The sequence below is a fragment of the Salmo trutta genome, chromosome 33 (assembly GCF_901001165.1).
Source record: "Salmo trutta chromosome 33, fSalTru1.1, whole genome shotgun sequence".
NCBI classification, from domain to species: Eukaryota; Metazoa; Chordata; class Actinopteri; order Salmoniformes; family Salmonidae; genus Salmo; species Salmo trutta.
This window is the reverse complement of record NC_042989.1, coordinates 11,736,321-11,748,483: the sequence shown is the minus strand read 5'-3', so window position 1 is coordinate 11,748,483 and position 12,163 is coordinate 11,736,321. Positions and strand designations below refer to the sequence as shown.

Here is a 12,163-nt window from a genome sequence, read left to right as displayed (position 1 = left end):
AAATGGCCTCTGTGTCACATTAAGCTAAAAACACCCTGAACCAGAGATCAGACCACACATGACCTACTATCGTAAACACTTCATATTCAGTCGCTCAGCCAATTTAACCACACTGTAGTACACACACATACTTTAATGACGCTGGATTGGTGCTGTACAGTCTGATGTGCAGCTACAATGAAGGCACATCATGAAAGAGCACGGAGACTGCACAGCAGGAGGACAAAATGCAAATGAGTACAGTGTAAAAGACATCTCATCTTCCTATTCAAATAGCGTTGGACATCAAACCCAGACAGAGTGTTTGATATGGAGACTTTTGGACTTTATGGCTATGCCTTGAGGGTCCTAGATGGATATACCAAGCTCCAGCTCCGGCTGCATCCCTGGCACATATATAGTAGTTAATAACCTACAATACAGTACATAAGTAGGATAGGAAAGGCACCAGCCAAATGGCACAGTAAAAGTTTGGTCCCGCTTTAAATGAAGTGCAGCTTATTAAGGCTTCTTAATGTCTTCAGAAAGCCTTGTTGAGCACTACATAAATATGTAATAAATCATCTATAACAGTATGTGATGTTCTATACAGGGTTCATAAATGTGGCATAACTGTGTGACATAACCACTAATATCAAATGTAACATAAACCTGTGGTATAAGCACTGCTGAGTGAAAGCTTTATAAATCATATTAAGTTGAGGATTCACAAACCATCTAAAACTTTGTCACGCATGTTGGTAGAGCATTGCAATGCCAGGATAGTGGGCTTGATTCCCGGGACCAACCTTAAGTGAAAAAGTTTGGGGTCACTTAGAAATGCCCTTGTTTTTGAAAGAAAAGCTCATTTTCCATCCATTACAATAACATCAAATTGATCAGAAATACAGTGTAGACATTGTTAATGTTGTAAATGACTATTGTAGCTGGAAACAGCTGATTTGTTTATGTAATATCCACATAGGCGTACAGAGGCCCATTATCAGCAACAGTGACTCCTGTGTTCCAATGGCACGTTGTGTTAGCTAATCCAAGTTTATCATTTTAAAAGGCTAATTGATCATTTGAAAATATTTTTGCAATTATGTTAGCACAGCTGAAAACTGTTGTCCTGATTAAAGAAGCAATAAAATTGGCCTTCTTTAGACTAGAGCTTCAGCATTTGTGGGTTCGATTACAGGCTTAAAATGGCTAGAAACAAATAACTTTCTTGTATTCATGTTAAGGGGTTTCAAATGTAAAAATAAAAGGGAAAGTATGGTTTAAACTTGTCTTGATTATATAACACAGTTAAGCCACATTTATTAACCCTTCATAAAGCATGACGTAGGGTTATAGATGATTTATGACACATTTATGTAGTGCTTATGAAGGCTTTATGGAGGCAACCATTATAAATAATTAGCTTCATTGTCTAGAGAACATTCGGGAGGGAGAAAAAACATTATCTCATTTATCCTACCTGGCTGTTACTAATGTATTCCTGTTCGGTTGTTGCATAAAATTAAAGCTAGTGGTTAATCTCTGTCAGGGCAATTAGCCCTCTTTTACATGTTCTCCTCTAGATAAACCAATGTAACATGGAGTTTATCCAAATATGCACCATGAAATAAATCCCAGAGGGAATATTGTATACATTCTCTGGTCGCCTGTCAAGATCATAATATGTTTAAGGTATCCAAATGAAATGTGTCTGAATACCACAGGTGTGTGAATGAAGGCACCAGGTGTGTCTGATTTAATAGGACAGGTGCATTACTGACAGGGCGAGTGGATTATTATTCCCATTCTACATCCCTCATTGTGATATGTCTTTCCAAGAGCAGCACACACACGTTAGTGTAATTCATTCTAATATGACTGCATTTCATCAGGTGATGGTGTTGCAGCAGTATAACTGATCTAACCACTTCATGCAGTGGTGTCAGTGTGGTTAGTTATCGAAATAAAACCGTTTACTTTAAAACAGCCATGCACTTTGTCTCTGCAATATTGTATATACAATTAGACCGTTTTTTTTCACTAGTCTCTGAAATATAATTCACCATAACCTTGTGGCAATTGTCTTGAGAAAAACGTGTGGGTTGACATTTACATTGTATCTCCAATTTATAGAATGGGAGAGAAAACCCACAATGATTTACAATCAATGACCTACTGTAGGTCAACTTGTGATCTCTTTCAGGATATGTATATGAATATAAATGTAATTTATACCGATACACTGTAGCATCACAATGCTGGAAATGTGATTGAATGGGTTTTCCCTCTGAAGATGATAAATTGTGGCCCTCATACCTTTATTGTAAACCTACTGGTGTTAGAGAATGATTCATTTGGGATTTCAGTGCAGCTCATATGTACAATTATAATCAGAAGAGTTTCACGTTTCACAGTACCTGTTTCACCGTATACATAACATAACTGTTATGCTGTATGGAAAGCCTGTATGCTGTCATAATCATGAGATCATGTTGGAGGCATAGAACTAAAGAACTCAGTTTTATGGTGGTGGTAGTATTCAACATTGCATGTAGAGTATGCCATCATTAAATGCCTATACCTGCTGTGAGGAAAGCCTGAAGCACATCTGTGCTGTCCTGTCCATAGTTAACATGATGAACAGGAATTACTTTTACTTTCATAGGTGGCCAATAAGATCTATCTGAAAGCTATGCCCCTAATAAGCCACACTTCCTGAAAAGAACCTAAGGATTACGTTAAAAAAGACCAAGCTGCTAGGTCAGCCCAGCATGATAGTAAAAAATACTCAACTGATGGTTGAATTAATCCATGTTTAGGTAATCCCATTAACCCAACATGTTGGGTAATTTACGCGACTCTACTGGCTGGGTTAAAATAACCCAGCATGAGTTCTGTCCTCTTTCAAATATTTTATTGAAGTTTTTTTTTTTAAGTGGAAGACAAAACACACACAAAAAAAAACATTTACGCAACCCGGGGTTACCAAATAACCCAAATTGGGTTGTTTTTAACCCAGCATTTTTTAGAGTGTAGGTAATGTAACATGTCTAGACTACAGGGCCATAATAACTCCACTTCAGGTGTTGTTGTTTTTTGCTACTATTGTTCCATCTGTGTGGAGAGGTCTTGAGATCATGTTGGAACTCTGAGAAGAGGTGGTCTGTAATGTATGTTTCTATCCATCTGGAAAAGGCCCCTTTCTTTTTAATCATTGTCTAGGAATTGTAATATAATTCCTAAAATAATGAATATTTTTATATCAGTAAGTCTGTATCAGCTGTTTAGGTCTTGTAAATTGCAACTATCATTTTCTGGACATTATTCAGTGATTTGTGTCAGAGGTCTGGATTCTGGTGTACTGTCTTTAAAGAAAAGACACCAAAGGTTGGCATACATCAGTTTGGCTTCGAGGGCCTTATCACTTTTATACAACGGGTTACCAACATATTCAAATAATGATTGACATATTTTCATTAAAATCATTATTTTGATGAATTTATTCATACTATTTCATCCTTCCACACGATATAGTCCTGAAACACATTTAGAGTTGCTACCCAAGCCGGCTGGTTGGTTCGTTCTATTGGTTTTGGTTACCACAGACGCGACCTAGTCGTTCAGTCTTTTTGTTCTGTATCGTTCATTCTATATGTTCCATTGCCATACTGGCTGGCAACGTTCTTATCCCTTGCTTGCTAGCTAGCTAACCAACTGCAGACAACTTACAGTCACGCCAAACAGTGCAGACTGAATAACAACAGTAGCTGCATGTGTTTAACCCTCCTGTTGTGTTCGTTTCATGTTAATTAATTCTGTGTTCCCGGTCCAAAATGACTGCCCCATTATAGCTGATTATAAATTCATAAGATCAAGGCCTCAAAAAAACGTTATATACCAGAGCTGTGAGAAAAGTTCTATATATTATTGAAACAATGTTGCGATTGTTTGTGAGAATGCCAACAGGTGTGGTCCCCATGGGGAAAGATTCTACTGGGGAAAGGTTCCTGTGAGGGTTGCCATGGAAGCCAAGAAGGAGAGTGAGGTGTGTGTGCTCAAACACACATGCATGTGGGGGTCTGGGAGAGGAAGCGTGTCCATCTGATGAATGGGCATGTGCCTGAACTCAATTTTATACACTAATTGTAGTCTCACCCATTCACTTCTAATGACCGGTTATTTTTGACCGGGAACACCACAGGTGTACAAAAGTTTAATAAAACACCCAAATTTTATGAAATACATTAAAATGTATTTTGTGTTTTCAGATGCCCTGTGTGGACAAAGTCATGGAACCTTATGACAATCAGATTAAATTATCTACATTTTTCAGAGAGTAAACTTGTAAATCGGTCCAATTCAACCAAAACACAGCAGGAGGGTTAAGCTGTTTTCTAGTGACATTTACTTGTATACATCTATAACAATGAGCTAATGAGGCACGATTTCACCTGGCATAGAAAATGTGCTCTCTCGTTAGGACACTGTTGTTCAGAGGAGCTATCCAACAACACAGTTAACACAATCACTTCAAACTGAAGCTGCAAACTAGCTGCACTTTGTTTCATTTGACCTTTTTTCAATTGACATTTTATTGTCTATATCCATAAAAATGATGCCAGCTGAATCATGACTCTCTCTCTCGTCCCGACTCCCGACCCCTACACGTTCATTACTATGGGACAGTTGGAGATCAAATTTGAATATTGAAACAGTGTTGCAAATGTCAGAGAGACAGACAGCAAGGTTTATACAAGTCTCCGCTGTTGAAAACTAAATGTTAGTCTAAAAGAAATGTGAGATAATGTCTAGATGCTTTTTATAGTGGAGATCAAGTTTATAACTTCCCTGCCAGGGCTGATGAGACAGTGGATTGAGCAGTCAGATGGAACAGAGTCAATAGGCATTTTAACTTCATAGATTTAGCCGGTGGTAACTTGTGGAATAGACACCAGCTGGAATGCGCTGTTAACCAATCAACATTCAGGATTAGACCCACCGTTGTATAAATTACAACAGCTCCCCCATCTCACCACATCTGTCAGCTGTAGGCAGTGCTGACCGACACTGAGACAGTCCCCAGGGTAACTCATTAGAATAACCATCACTCATATCTCAGTTTACTCACTTACTTATGGTGCTGCCTACTCCTGATGATTTGTTTTTCAAATCATATGAACAGAAAATATTTATCTTTATCTGGGATGCTAAATCAGACAAGATAAAGTGTGCCTATTTATATCATGAATATGAACTGGGTGGGTTGAGATTATTAAATATAAAAACACTAAACCTCTCTCTAAAATCTTCACTTTGTCATGTCCTGACCATAGAGAGCTTGTATTTTTCTATGGTAGAGTAGGTCAGGGCGTGACTGGGGGGTTTTGTCTAGTTTATTTATTTCTATGTTTTGTTCTAGATTATTTTTTCTATGTTGGGGGTTTTGTCTAGTTTATTTATTTCTATGTTGTGTTCTAGGTTATTTTTTCTAGGTTGGGGTTTTTGTATGATTCCCAATTAGAGGCAGCCGGTCATCGTTGTCTCTAATTGGGGATCATATTTAAGTTGTTGTTTTTCCCACTAGTGTTTGTGGGAGATTATTTTGAGTTAGTGTATGTTGCACCTCTTCGTCACGGTTTGTTGTTTTGTTTATGGTTTATTGTATGTCTTGCATAGTTTCACATTCAAATTTAAATATGTGGAACGATACCCATGCTGCGCTTTGGTCCGTTCCTACACACATTCGTTACACACTTATTCAAAAGTTATACTGAAACCCAAAATGGTTCTCTAGGAGATTATTAAGAAAAGCACAACCATTGTTTAATAGTGGCCTTTCTGCCTTTGTGCACATTGCCATGTCTCATTTTCAATTAATTGAAAATGAAACCCTGTTCAAACTATCAATTTAAATTTCATCCCCCAGAAAAGATACACATTTTACCACAAATATTATGGTTGAACTCAAATGTGCTGGTTGATAAAATACCTGTATTTATGGAAAATATGTTTGAAAAGGGTATTTTGTTTTTAAATTATATTTTAAATTTGATTGGCAGAGTTATGTCTTTCATTAAATTATCGGAATTGTTTGGGAAGGTCTGCTCAATTCAAGATTAAAACCAATTGATTGCAGCATTACCCCACAAATGGAGGAGGCAGGTGGCAGTGGGAGGAGGTAGGGATCTGGCTGTCTGCCCAATATAAAGGATCAAAACTGGCGGAGGAACAAAAATAGCATGAACAGAAAAGTATACCAGTTTCATTTGAGGACCAGGATGTTGACAGCTGTGCCATACAGATTGCAAAATAGTTGGGAAGAGATTATTGATGTACCGATTCCATGGCACAGGGTATATGAGTTGATACATGAAACGACTCAAGATTCAAGACTTTGTGCCTTTCAGCTAAAATTATTCTACAGAATTCTTGCCACCAACAAAATGTGGAATATTTGGGACATACCATCATCGCAGCTCTGTAGATTTTGTTGTGAGGATACAGAATCTATAAACCATTTGTTCTAGTATTGCCCTCAGGTAGCATCGGATGGTTGAGGGGCAGCTCTCGGGGAACTGTCGGGGGATCTTGGATGGTTGGGGGCCTGGCAGTTGGGAGCTTGGGCTGGTGGCCCGAAAGGTTGCTGGTTCGGGTCCCCGTTTTGACTTGTTGGGAGATCTGTCGACGTGCCCTTTGGCGGGGCGCTTGACCCTGGTTGATCCTGTGTGAGAAGGTTAGATGACTGAATGTAATGTAAATGTTGAGTGGCTTCACTGCAGGTAGATTGTATGTTTTTATATTCAATAATAAAATTTGGACAAAAAATAATAACCATCAATTATTATTAAGTACGTTTACGTCCACACTACTAATTTCATATTAAAGTAATTATGGCAGTAGGAGGAGTAAGGAAATAGTAATGCAAACACCTTACTCTGCTTATTTTAATCGGAGTAAGGTCGAAATCTAAGTAAGAGTAACGATTGAAACACCTGGTTTTCTGAGCAATCTTTCTAATAATTAGGAAATGTAAGCAGCTTAATTGGCTTTCCAGCAGTATATTTGATCTGTGCATGTGCCTGCAGCTGGAGCACAAGCCTCCCTCAAGTGAATTGAATTCGAAAAACTGAAAGAGTCCATCTTAGACTACAAATAGTTTTCACATGCAAATGTTATGTGTCCGAACTCAGAATCAAATAGGCTTTGCAAAAATAACATGGTCACTGTGGTAGAAAGTTTTGATTGGTGATTTTCTGTATTAACAAAAGTTCCATCAGATAGCCTGATTTCAGATGTGCCCATCAGTGGCGGTTCTAGACCATTTCAACTGGGGGGGCCAAGCTGGGGCCAGTTGTACTGTTAGAGGGGCCAGTTACATTAGATGTTATTGTTGTCATCGTTTTCTTCACTGCATTGCAGGCATTAGCAGGCAAAAGACCATGTTCATAATCATCATCGTTGCCACTGTCTAATAAAGGATGTAAAAAAAAGAATGATAGCAAAAATTTGTTATATAAAAATTATTTCATACTCCATATTTAGGGGGGCCACAATGGGGTCCAAAATTGTTGTCACAGGGGCACTGGCCACCCCTGGCCTCCTCCCAGAACCACTAGTGGTGCCCATGTAAACAGGATTATAGGGAAATCATTCTTCTTACAAAGCATTACATGTTTTAAAGTAACTATTATAGTAATCTGACTCTCCACAATAATCGTGTTATCGAATGCATGTAACCTTACTCAATGGATAGTCTGTTGACGGACTTGAGAATCCTCAGTAGAGAGACATTGTAATCAACACAAATAGAGGCCCTTGAAGCTCACTGATGATGAATGTACAAGTCTGATGTATAATGTATTTTGTAAGCGCCAATGAGAGAAGAGGGAATATTGGTATCACGCTTGACAAAGTTCAGTGATTACAGTCTTAGAAGTCAAAATCATCAAATATTTGTTTACATTGGCGTGTTCTTGAGGCATGGCAGCTGGGAGCAATAGGCAAACATGACGGTGTTGACAGCACAGGTCAAAACAAAAACCAAGCCACGAGGTCGAAGGAATTGTCCATAGAGCTCCGGGGCACAGATCTGGGGAAGGGTCAGAAAACATTTCTGCAGCATTGAAGGTCCCCAAGAACACTGTGGCCTCCATCATTGTTAAATGGAAGAAGTTTGGAACCACCAAGACTCTTCCCAGAGCTTGAGCAATCGGGGGACCAATGGTGACCAAGAACCCGATGGTAACTTTGACAGAGCTCCAGCATTCCTCTGTGGAGATGGGAGAACCTTCCAGAAGGATAGCCCATCTCTGCAGCACTCCACCAATTAGGTCTTTATGGTAGAGTGGCCATCCGGAAGCCACTTCTCAGTAAAAGGCACCTGACAGCCCGCTTGGAGTTTGCCAAAAGGCACCTAAAGACTCTCAGACCATGAGAAAGAAGATTCTCTGGTCTGATGAAACCAAGATTGAACTCTTTGGCCTGAAAACCAAGCAACATGTCTGGAGGAAACCTGGCACCACCCCTACGGTGAAGCATGGTGGTGGCAGCATTATGATGTGGGGATGTTTTTCAGCAGCAGGGACTGGGAGACCATTCAGGATTGAGGGAAAGAAGAAAGGACACAGTACATAGAGATCCTTGATGAAAACCTGCTCCAGAGCGCTTAGGACCTCAGACTGTGGCGAAGGTTCACCTTCCAACAGGACAACGACCCTAAGCACACAGCCCAGACAACACAGGAGTGGCTTCGGGACAAGTCTATGAATGTCCTTGAGTGACCCAGCCAGAGCCCAGACTTGAACCCGATCAAACATCTCTGGAGAGACCTGAAAAAACATTGTGCAGCGCCACTCCCCATCCAACCTGACAAAGCTTGAGAGGATCTGCAGAGAAGAATGGGAAAAACTCCCCAAATACAGTTGTGTCAAGCTTGTAGTGTCATACCCAAGAAGAATTGAGGCTGTGATCGGTGCTTGAACAAAGTACTGAGTAAAGGGTCTGAATATTTATGTTAATGTAATATTTCAGTTTAAAATGTTTTATACATTTTTAAAAATGTCTAAAAACCTGTTTGTGCTTTGTCATGATGGGGTATTGTGTGTAGATTGATGAGGAAAATAAACTATTTAATCAATTTTAGTGTAAAGCTAAAACGTAACAAAGTGGAAAACGTCAAGCGGTCTGAGTACTTTCAGAATGCACTGTAGCTTGTGGACTGTTTAAAATAGCTTAGTACAACAAGTCTAGACTATGGTCATAATAACTCTACTTTAAATGTAGTATCAGCTGCATGTTACTTCTGAGTGGAGAGGCCTTGGTTTGATGGCACCGAGTCACGTCCAATGGAATGTATTGCTATTGTAAGAGCTCACTGAGAATCAACTTGAGCTATTGAGCTATTACAATAGCAGTACTTTATTACTCCTTAAAATGAAAAATATGTATTGTCAAAATGTTTCAACCTCTTGTAGCTACAACACTAGAAAACAGCACCTGAAATCTGGTAACCCACTCAACAATGACCTCACACTTCCATTTTATCATCGTTGCTGTGCATATATGAATGATATGGCAGGTTATACATAAACATCAGGTATCCTACTATGTTAAAGGTGCCAATATCCTACTCTTGCAATGTTCAGTGCAGTTACCCAATAGACTTCAGTTTACATTGCTACTGTTGATCATCTATGTAAAGGCATAGAGTCTATGAAGACTATAAGCCTATATTCTAGTCAGTATACATCTTAATTATTAGTGCAAAAACACAACACTTTATTATTCACACTCAATTGTAAAAGTTATGCAACAAAATAGTCGGGTGCATGTAGTTGGTTTTCTACAATATTAGGCCCTACGCGTTGGATCCTATTATTTTACATCAGCGACTGTCCTATTGCCCGTCAGGCGTCGTTCTTTCCATCTTTTGTTCATTGCAATGATATTCTGTCTGCCCTGCAAAGGCTCTACCGCCAGCATTTCTTAGCAGGTCCCACTGAGAGACAGGCTGAATCAAGAAGTGCGAACGAACGTGATTCTGAGCCAATCCGTGGTGACTTCCTCATTTTTTTCCAATCGAAAGGAGAGGGAAAATAGCTACCATCACATGTCCCAGTAACTGCAGCTCTTAGTTTGTTAAATCATCTGGAATGGTAGAACTGAGCATTGGGGAAAAGCACAATGATGGCAATGGGGGAGAACCGTTAATTGTGCCTCATAATGGACGTTTCTTTTTGGTCGAGGTTTTAAATTGAATAACTATTGAGCAGCATATATTTAGATAATTACGCGGTTTTTCGGGGCTGAATAGCTGAGAATAAACTGGAGAAGAGGGACGGAAAGACCTAGCCTTTTGATAACTTGGATGGAGGGCACGCGTGCTATAGGCACTCAGTCACTCTGTGGATTACGTGGTGGAGGCAGAACGGGGGAAGTGCGCGTAAAGTGCAGCGGTGCAACGGTCTCCCTGCTGAGATTTGATCTGAGTTCCCCATAGCAGCCACTTTATAGCACTCGGCTGCAGAGACGTACACTCAGCTAAATAGAGCAAGCCGGTATTACTGCGGAGGAAAGCCTCTACTGTTGTGAGGCTCGTCGACGAGCGGCAGGAGAATGGCAAGGTCTTCGGCGAGTCTGAGGGGAAAGCAAACGCCCGTTTTTCACCAAAGGATTCTGTCGAAGCGCGTTGGAATTTGACTGTCTCTTCGTGTTGGTATTCTTGGATCTTTATTTTAAACTGAAAAGTAAAGTAACACAAGTGGATTGGGTTCTGAGGAGCACAGACCGATGTAAAATTACTCGGGCACAATGAAGAGATGGCTGGGCAGAGTTGTGGGCTTTGAAATCCAGCGCACCTTGTATTGATATAGCCTAATTTAGCCTAAATCCAATGGGGCAAAACAAAATTGGAACATGGGAAAATATGAAATGTGAGAAAATTCGATACCCCTGACCGTCGGTGCTCAGAGCAGGGCTGGCGTTCCTTTTTAAGGTAAACTTTTACTGTTTAAATGTTTGTACATGTCTGTACATTTTCATCAGTCCTTTTTGTTTTCGTTCATCGTTCGTTGACCGAATTTCAAGGCTGAACCCATTGGGCTCTAAAGCCAGATAACCTGCAGGACGTTGTTGAAAACCAGGTGTGTTCAGTATTACCGGTTATTCAGGAACAACGGAGGGTAAAAAACGAGACTTAAATAATGGTTAGTTTGAACGAATGCTGGCTGTCTGACTGCATTTCAATTTGAGTGTCTGGGCGTAGATAAAAAATTACCTAGTGGGATAATTTATTTGGCCAGGTCACTGCTATCCATAGACCTGATCTAGCTCTAATTGATTTGGGTGAATGTGGTGGTATACTTGGGTGGTGGCAATGATGTGTGTGTGTGTGTGTGTAAATGGGGGAGGGGTGGTTGTTAACGTAGACACCCTCTTTCACTGCCTCACCCGGTCATGATGGGCTAGATTGAAATCACCTCTATTTATATGGAAGCTGAGTTCCCATGCCAGTTCAGCCTGATAGATATTTTCGCTTAATGCCCTCCACGAAGTGTGTATAGCCTTATAAATGTAGGCTACCCAGGCAGGTTACAAGAGTCCTCAACCTTGGCATATGCTCAAATGATGATAGAGGATTCAGGCGTCGTCGTCTTCTTGCCCCGTCCTAAGCGATATATCATGCTCACTACCATGGCACCAATGGCTGCTATAGACGCGCTATGATAGAATTCTAACCATACGCACATATTCTTGATGCACTGGAATGATATGTATCACTGGAATGATATGTATAGGGATCATATGTAAATTAGTCAAAATGATGATATAATAACCATGTGGTGATCCAAATTATCTGAAGTGTATATTTCCATTGTATAGGTAAAGTCAATGTATGGATGTGATTTAGAATGTCAAAGCATCGTGTCCCAAAGGAAATTCACTTCAGCTCAGTGGTCGTGCGCGCGTATTTATGTTTGTACAATTTGCACTTATGAACTATTGGATCTAGTGAGTACAATAGGCTACATCAATGACCATTTGAATTCCATATTATTCTAACAAGGCGTTTCTTTGATTTCAGCAATGTTGGTTGTCACATGCGCTTCTATAAATGTACTCTGATAAACAAGTCATATTTCAATTCTTCAGTCCCCACAACATGTCATCCTTAATAGGGCAG

The 12,163-nt window shown here is 39.9% G+C and overlaps 1 protein-coding gene across 1 annotated transcript in view; it reads left to right on the top strand.

Moving 5' to 3' along the window:
* The first annotated feature begins 10,002 nt into the window (after positions 1-10,002).
* The window catches only part of LOC115172391 (leucine-rich repeat and fibronectin type-III domain-containing protein 5), a 50,560-nt gene continuing 48,399 nt past the window's right edge, over positions 10,003-12,163 (top strand). Inside the window, exon 1 of the mRNA XM_029729799.1 lies at positions 10,003-10,975. The gene's annotated coding sequence lies outside the window, so the exon portion shown is untranslated. The remainder of the gene's footprint in view (positions 10,976-12,163) is intronic.